The sequence below is a fragment of the Dendrobium catenatum genome, unplaced genomic scaffold (assembly GCF_001605985.2).
Source record: "Dendrobium catenatum unplaced genomic scaffold, ASM160598v2 fragScaff_scaffold_1413, whole genome shotgun sequence".
NCBI classification, from domain to species: domain Eukaryota; kingdom Viridiplantae; phylum Streptophyta; class Magnoliopsida; order Asparagales; family Orchidaceae; genus Dendrobium; species Dendrobium catenatum.
The window spans coordinates 581,313-590,296 of NW_021319875.1; positions in this window are offsets into that span (position 1 = coordinate 581,313).

Genomic DNA, 8,984 nt, shown 5'->3' on the forward strand with positions numbered 1-8,984 from the left:
GATTCAAGAAAGATTACTAGGGAACACTATTTTCTATATATACAAGGAAAACGCACACCATACATCTTACATTTCAAAGATCAAAACAACAAAAGGTTTGAAATTACAATAAGAATATCTACATAACCAAAAGCATACATCTAATACTAGTGCTCATTCAGCAGAGTTGTCAGGCCATCGAAAATAAATTGTCATTTCCAACCCTGAAAATAATATAAATAGAATGAGATAAAATTAATTAAAAGCAATTTACACATTTAAGCTTAAATTTTTTATACAATTTCTAATCGCTCCATGTGGTGGATGGTTCCTTTGAATTTTCTTGCGAGCAAACTGTCTCATCTCAATCATCGAAATGAGCCGAAATTCCTCTCGCGCTGAATTAATCACGAAATGATATGAAACTCCTCTCTAAGACTAGATATCTGTCCCAAACTGGCTGCCTCTATCGGACGACCTTCTTTCATTTTTGCTTTGAGGAAAGTATCTAGTCGGCGTAACAACCAAATTCCTGGGTACGCAACTCGACCTGAATGTTTCTGGTCCCATAACTATATGTAAAACTCTCTCATTAGCTTTCATATTTCCTTCTTCAGGTGTAAAGCCCTTCTTCGCAAGAAGATTGTATGCCTGCGTCCTACAATTTCAAATAACATGATAGTTAATATATATTGAAAGAATGATTTTATAAAAAAATTGTAATAAACCTATATATAGTACCATTCGCTGGCATAGCGTCCTCAGAATGAACCAATGGTCCATTCTTTGTTGGATGCCTTATTAATTTTCCATAATTGTAATCATGTCTTAATAGACTACAAAAATCTATAATACAATGTAAGTTTGAAAATAAACTAATTTAGGTAGTTATACAAATTTTAAATTATTGTAGTAAATTATAAAATAAAAAAATATTAGATATTCATTTATTTATATAATAGTTATAAATATGTGAGTATCTAATAATTTAATCATATAAGCTAATAAGTTAATTATTAAAAAAAATAAAAAATACATGTCATACGATCAAAAACCTGATATTAAAAAATAAAATTATTTTGAAATAATTAAAGATTTTTTAAGTTGCTTTCAGGCGGGTGGCCGGCACACGCCATCACGCTTTAAAGTGCCACGTCAGTCGCGAATCTCAGCACTTCCACGGAATCTGGACTGCGTGTTCACACACGAGAGGACTTTGTCTCTACGCATCTTATCCTTATAATCGCTAAAATTACAGATTTGCACTTCTCATATGTTTTTTTCCTCGATAAACCTTTATGACGTCTAATGTTGGTGTATTTTGCAATTACTGAATGCTCATTAATGAAACGGAGCCGTGTATGTCAGTTGAAAAAAAAAAATTGATATAGCTTTAATTGTATTAATTGTTTATTAAATTACATCATTTTCTTTTAGAGATTTACGTATAAAACCCCTAATTTTTTATTTATTTATGTATGAAATATCAACATTTTCATATTTATTTATATCTATATATATTCTTAACTAATATAAAAAATATCCTTAATATTAATTTATTTTTAATGACAAATATATCTTTTCATGCATATGTTCTATTTTAATTGAGCCACTAATATGTTAGATACCTAAATATCTCATTTTAAAATTTTATGATTTATATAAATCCACCATTTGATCTCGTAATAGTTGAAGGAGATGAAAAATTGTTAAAAAACTTTCTGAAAAAGTCTAAACTCCTCAAATTTTTTGAATCCTAAACCCTAGATATATTAGGTTTTTTTTTCTTTTTCTTTTACTTTATTGCTTTCAAGCGACCTATCCTGATTTTAAATAAATAATTTCTAGGATGATTTTTTTTCATTTACTTCATATATAAGATTTATTTGGGATAGTTGCAATTTTCTATAAAATTAATTATAAAGATATTGTGATGATAATAGTTATTTTGAAAGTTGTTGTAAAATGTAATTTTCTAGGACAAAATTTTTTGAAAGCAGAGAGAAAATAATTAATCAAACAAAAATTGTGGTAGCAGTCTAAAGAGCTGAGTGGTAAAGTTGCCCAAAGTGACACTTAGGTTCCTTTGGGACAGCTTTCTAAAGTTATTTTTAGTGCAAAAAAATATTGAAAGCAGGGAAAAAAGTGACCAATAGCTTTCCCAAACAAAGCCTTAGTTAAATAGCTACTTGTGATTCCAATCAATTAGTTTGTTGCTATGTTTTCATTTATTTCTTATGCATTCAAGCAATCCACCCTAGTTCTATTTGCTTGTTTCTTCATTGTTGTATTTTTTGTCATTTTTCATAGGATCGAAAATACCATATGTCACTACAAATTTATCGAAAAAAAATTTATGCTAATTATTTGTATTGTGATTTCATATAAATATTTGCAATTTTCAAGTAAAAGCCTTCTTAAACTTTGTTGCTAACTAGAATATTCACGGTGGTGGAGTGAGTGAATTTTTTGTCCTACTGATGCACAGATATCTAGTATAAAAACAGATAGTTGAAGAGAGAGTTAAAAACACAAAAAATTTACACAAAAAAGCCGAAGAGGGAAAAACCACATGGCCTTGCCCTAGTGAAAAGATTTTACTAAATTTGAGTGAATTACAAAGGTTGATCGGTCCCTTAACTTAGAGGTGGTGCAATTACATTAGTTTGGAGAGTTGGGTGGAAGTTCGACGATGGTCGGGCAAAAGTCTGATGGCTATTAGATGGTAGTGCATCGACATTCGGTGGCTGGGTAAAAATATTGCAACCATTGGCGGCTGGGCGGTGGTCTGATAGTGATCAGCGATTTGGCGGAGGTCATGCGGAAGTCCAACATTAATTAGCAAACAAGTGGTGGTTCGATGGTAGTTGGTGGTACGGTAGAGGTCTCGTAGCAGTCTGCAACAAAGAGGAGGTTCGATAGTGGTTCAAAGAATATTGGCGGCCGGGTAGTGGTTCGGTAGAGGTCAGGGCAGGGCGGTTTGTCTAAAAGTTGTCCGAGAAAGATTGACGGAGGACCGACGATGGTTAATGACTGGGCGGTGGTCGGGTGGCCTGATGGTGGTCCAGTCGACTTATAGAAGTATATTTGTAGTGGTACTTGGGTGGAGCTTTAGAACCTTGAAGCTTTAAAGCTCTCTCCAATCTTCAGCCAAAGGTCCCTCTCATGTTGAGAGTGGGGGTCTATTTATAATTTTTTGTGAGTGGCATGCCATATAAATATAGAGAAGATTAAGGACAAGTTCAGAGTGCTCCATCGGATGACCCATACTAATTCCCCAATCATAAATCAATTTTCAAGCATTTAAGTGCCTTAATGATGCCAGAATTAAGCAATCTTGGGCTTCTTAGACCGTCTCATTAAGCCACTCAATTTAAATATAAGCATGCCATATTTAGAGATCATTTGGTCACCCAATTAATGCTATAAATCTTCCAAACTCCAATCCCTTATTTTGGACCCATTTTGGCTCTGATTGGACCGATTTCGATGTTGTTGGGTTTATCTCCTAGAGTTGTCCAATTTGATTATAAGTTTCCTAAAATTAGAGTTTGGATGGTCCTAAATTTAATTTTGAAGTTTCTAACTTGGATAAGTCTCAAGATTTGTACCCGATCAAGGCAATATATGGTGACATATCAAACTCATTTTTTATTAGTAAAATTACCATATGTATATGGCAAATTTTAGTTTCATCTTCTATGATAATTGACCTGATGATTATATTTAAATGATTTACTATTTTGTTTCTTTGTTAAAACATTTAGTATGAATGCATTTCTTATTCTTTATTTGATCTTTAATAATTATTCAAAAATCATATAGTCTCGACCGTATTGTGCTGCCTTAAAGATTTCTACTCAAGGGTGTCAATAAATGATCATATTTGTCGATCCAAGCTAGACCCGGCCTAAGAAGCATAGGCTTGGGTTGATCCGTTTAATAAATGGGTAAAATTTGAGTCATTCATTCCGACTCATTTATTAAATGAATAGGGTTCGAGTTGACGAGCCAACCTAATTTTAACCCAAAATTTACCCATTTTATTTTTTCCCTGATATTATTTTATTTTTTAGAATAATCATCTTCTTTTTTATCAATTACCTGGGATTATATGGTTAACAAGTTTATATATATATATTAAAAAAGATTACCAGGTCGGGTTCTATGCCTCTACATGATGAATTAGATTAGCATATGAATGACTGTGCCTTGCATGAGTGTCGATTAAAAAGGGCAGGGATTGAGCCCTTCGTGGAAAGCTCATTTTAATAACTCAGGATCCACCCCTTAAATTTGTCGATCCTTGATAGAGAACCTTTGGAAGTATTCCCTGAGTGACTTTTCATCATTCTGGCCAATCCAATTGAGAGGTAGAAGAGTCATTAACAATTTTTTGATTAGCAATAAATTGTTTGTAAAATAATATGGACAACATGATGAACATGGGGATTATTCTGGCTAGAAGTGAATAGAACTATTTGTGAGTTTACCCTTTTAGTGTAGTGTAAAATACTTGGCAAAGGTGCAGATCTGAGGGCCGTTAAATATTTATAATAGTTCTATAGTGATCGATATACTCATAAGTGTTGGAGGACATGTCATAAGAGTCTATGCTCGATAATTTGAAGTTTTTAGTAATGAGGTGTTAAAGGATGACTTCAGATAGGTGTGATGATTCTTGATAGTCCCAATGATGAAGGGGTTATCTTCCACCTCTTAAAGGGAACTCTTCAAGGACCAATCATCACAGCTCATCAAGCAGAGTATTATGTGGGATTTCAATAATATGAGGTTGAGCCAAGTCCTCAACAATGACAGGAGGAATGCAAGTTGGCTAACCCGTACGAGGGGAGGGTAGAGCTAACTATGTCAATGAGGTTGATGTACTACTGTGACAGAGGGAAACCCCTTGACTAAGGGAGAGTGATCTCTTCTAAAATATGTTAAGGCAAATATCTCCAGCTAGTGGTAGATCTCAAAGGTGATGGGTCTCCTCTTTCCCTAGTGCTGGTTAGAAAGTGACTCATAAAAGTTAAAGAATTTCATTATAGGACTCCTCCATTTTTAGGACGCAATCTTCCAAGGATAGCCCTATTATTCCTTCCTCAATAATATTTTTTCAAATGGGAAAGAAAGAAGTAGATACATGGCATCCCTGATTTATAGATTGAATCCTTGATTAATGTTAATTGAAGCGAGAAGCTCCATTATTGCAATTATTACACTAGTTGTCCATTGAAGGAGGTCTTCAGTTGATCTTATAAAGGTAGGAATAAATTCCATAGATGGCGCCAAGTTATTGTGGGTTAGAATATTCATAGTGGTAGAGTGAGTGAATTCTTCATCCTAAAAATACATGGATATCCAACACATAATCATATAGTAGAAGAGAGAGTAAAAAAAACATTAAAAAAAAATTATGTGAAAAACTTGAAGAGAGAAAAATAACGGGGCCTCGTCCACGTTAAAGGATTTTATTAAATTTGAGTGAAATATAAAGGTTGACCCATTCCTTAACTTACATCCAATGCAATTACTATAGTTTGGAGAATTGGGCAGAAGTCTGGCAATGATTGGGTGAATGTTTGATGGCTTTCAAATAATAGTCCAATAATAGATGTTGGCAAGGTGGAAGTTTGGCAGTGATTGGCGGCTGGGTGGTGTTCTGATTGTGGCTGATGGAAGTCCAGAGGCCCAATAGAAGTTCAATGGAGATTAGAGGTCTGGTGGGAATTCGATTATAGTTTGATGGTAGTTAGCAATCAAACAGATGTTCAACAAATATCCACAGCAGGGAGAAGGTTTAACGGTGGTACAAAAAAGGTCGGTGGCTGGGCGGTGGTTTAGTGGAGGTTGAAGAACGAGCAGTGGTCCAAAGAAAGTATGACAGAGGTTTGGTGGTGGTCAGGCTGCCTGGCAGTGGTTCAGTCGGTTGATAGAAGTTTACATGCGGTGGTGTTTGGGTTGAGCTCTAGATCCTTAAAGCTTTAGAGCTCTCTCAAATCTCTAGTCAGTGGTTCAACTCATGTAACGAGTGGGGGTCTATTTGTAGTTTTTTGTGAGTGGCACACCTTATAAATATGGAGAAGATCCAGGGTAGGTTTGAGTCCTCCATTGGACAGCCCATGCTGATTACCCAGTCATGAAAAATTTCTAAGCATTTAAGTGCCTTAATGATTTCAGAATTAAGAAAACTTGGGCTTGTTGGATTTATCTCATTGAGCCACTTGATTTAAATATAAGCATGCCATATTTAGAGATCATTTGGTCACCCAATTAATGCTTTGAACCTTCCAAATATGCAATAGTTCTTTATTTTTGATCCATTTTGGCTCAGATCAAATTGATTTTGGAGTTATTGGGTTTGTCTCCTTGAGATTTTCAATTTGATTTTAAGTTTGCTAAAATCAGAGTTTGGATGATACTAAATTTAATTTTAAAAGTTTTAAAATTGGATATGCCTCAAAATTTGTGTTTGATCAAGGAAAATTTTAGTGGCATTTCAATACCCCCCCCCCCCCCCCTCTTGGCTGTGCCCCTGTCATCTCGGATGTCGCAGCTTGTAGAGTCTAAAAATATGTGTTTGAGTCTTTTGATTTATGGGAATTTAAAATGACAATTTCCTCATAATTATGTGGAACGATCACTACCTAAATATCAATGTGGAATTTTCGTCGGGGCTATGAATTAAGTAAAATACCCATGATTAAATTTTAGGACTCCTTAAAATTGGCATGATGATTCAAATATAAGGTATTGAAAATTTTTGTTATGAAACCTTGAAATAGCTCAAAACTAATTATAAAGTCTCTATTGAGCCTTCAAAGTAAAAAAAAAAAAATTGAGTCCATAATGTTAATAAATTATCCCAGGGAGCCCGAAAATGTTTGAATCAAATTGTTCAATATGAAATTGAGCCTGGACATGCATAGGTTTCTGAATTAACTGGCTAGCATGCCATCTGCTGCTAGTCACTTGCAGTGTGCTCTAATAGTTCCTTTCTTCCTTAAGAACTGGGCCAACATATACATCAGGAATCACGCAATCTAGATTTAGAGTGCCAGAGCAAGAGAGGGTCCCTTTGATCATCGAGGTAGGGATCATTACCTTCTCAAGCAAAATTTCTCTTGTATTGGATTATCTAATCACCTTACATCTTTACAGGATGAAAATTTGAGATGACCCTATGGAATGGCTTCAGTTGATGTGCTACATCTACTATTACTTTAGAGTGCTTTGTAGTTATTTGTAAGAAATTCCATTTGCCAAATGACAAGTGATCTCTACTCCTAAAAATTTCAATCGAGTATGTACCCACCCCCCACCGCATCCTTTACATTTTTTTTAGAGAATATGAAGTAAATCTAACTATTGAGTACTTATATAAGGTGTGCAAATTTACAAGTGATTCATAAGATCATGTTTCATTTTAGAGCAATAAGAAGTGGATAAATTTTTCAATACATGAACCTTTTAAGAACTGGTCAAGCTCATTCTTTTTGTGAAGAATGAGCTAGTTCTTTCTAAAAAATAAGGGAAATTAAAGGATCTACCAAACTCTCCTCACCTAGGAAAATATAAGATATTAAAAATTCTTAACTATTGAAAGCCTTAAGGAGGAGATACTTCATATTAATTAGTATGTGTTAGAGGAGAAACATTTTAAGGTCAGGCTTTCCATTTAGGCAGGAAGATCTCATGCACTTTCATTGAAAAAAATTAAGGTTCTTGAAGCATGTTTAAATGCTTTAAAGTCCTCATCTAAAAATCCTTCAGGAGGATGGACCTTCCTCTGTAAGGAAGTGAAAAGTGAATGATGTAGTGACAGTGCCAGGTGATGGTGAATTATGTATGAAAGTTTTTCATCCTTCAATTATCAATATCATAATACTTAATTAAAATATTGAGATTTATCCACTCAAGATACATATTCCCGAAAATGTGCTAAGGTTTGGTTGTGTTGGGCGATAACGTGCAAAGTGGTTAGTTTTATGGATCACCTTCTTTTTCTTCTTTGTCTACTTCTTCTTATTCTCAAATGCTCATAATCATACATATATTGTAGATGATTTAGAAGCTGTACATGGAGCCCCAATTTGATACAATGCTAGATGAGTGGAATGATGAGTTTGTGAAAGTTAAATATCTATAAGGGGAGTACAAATGAAAGTTTATTATAAGGATTAAAGAGACATAAGTATTGGAATTATAACTAGTGAAATGCCAAATTGAGATGGAAAAGATGTCCATGACTCTTTCTCTTTAAATTAGGAGGTTGGTCTCTCTTGTACTGAGTTAATCAAGGATTATATAATAAATAATTAGAAAAATGAAGCTTTAAAAGCACTTGTAATAAAGAGGAGCACCCATCAGATTAATAAAGAAGCTATCACTGAGATATCTAGAAAAGCATCCAAGATGCTTATAATAAATTGTTTTATAATGAGAAGAGGGATTTGGAGCATCAGTGCCTTGAGGAAGGCTTTGTTCATGGCTTTTTAAAAGGAGTTTGATTGATACATTCTAAGATAGGGGTTACAAATTAGATGATAATGATGTTGAAAGTGAGTTGAGAAAAGCCTTCTCAAGTGTTGATGAGGATGTTGAGATAATGTAATATGAGTATTCTTAATTATATGATTATCTCTTTTTATTTATCTCAGTATGTATATTTAGTGTGAAACTCCTTAAGTAAAAGAAGCTAAACTCTTAAATATTGAGATGCCTTTTGGTGCAATGGTTAGCATTTCATTAAGAAACTCCATAGTTATGCATGCTCATCCTGGATAAATCTTGGGATGTGTGACCTCCTAAGAAGTTACACCAATAGGACAAAATCATGAAGCCTTCGGCCAAAGTGAATAATATCTCAATAATTAAAAGTTTGGGCTGCTATAAATGGTATCAGAGCAATACACTAGCCGAAAGATGGAAATTAAGTGTCATACAAGATAAAGTGTTATGCATTAGGAGCCACTTCTTGAACCTTGTACAGGACAAAG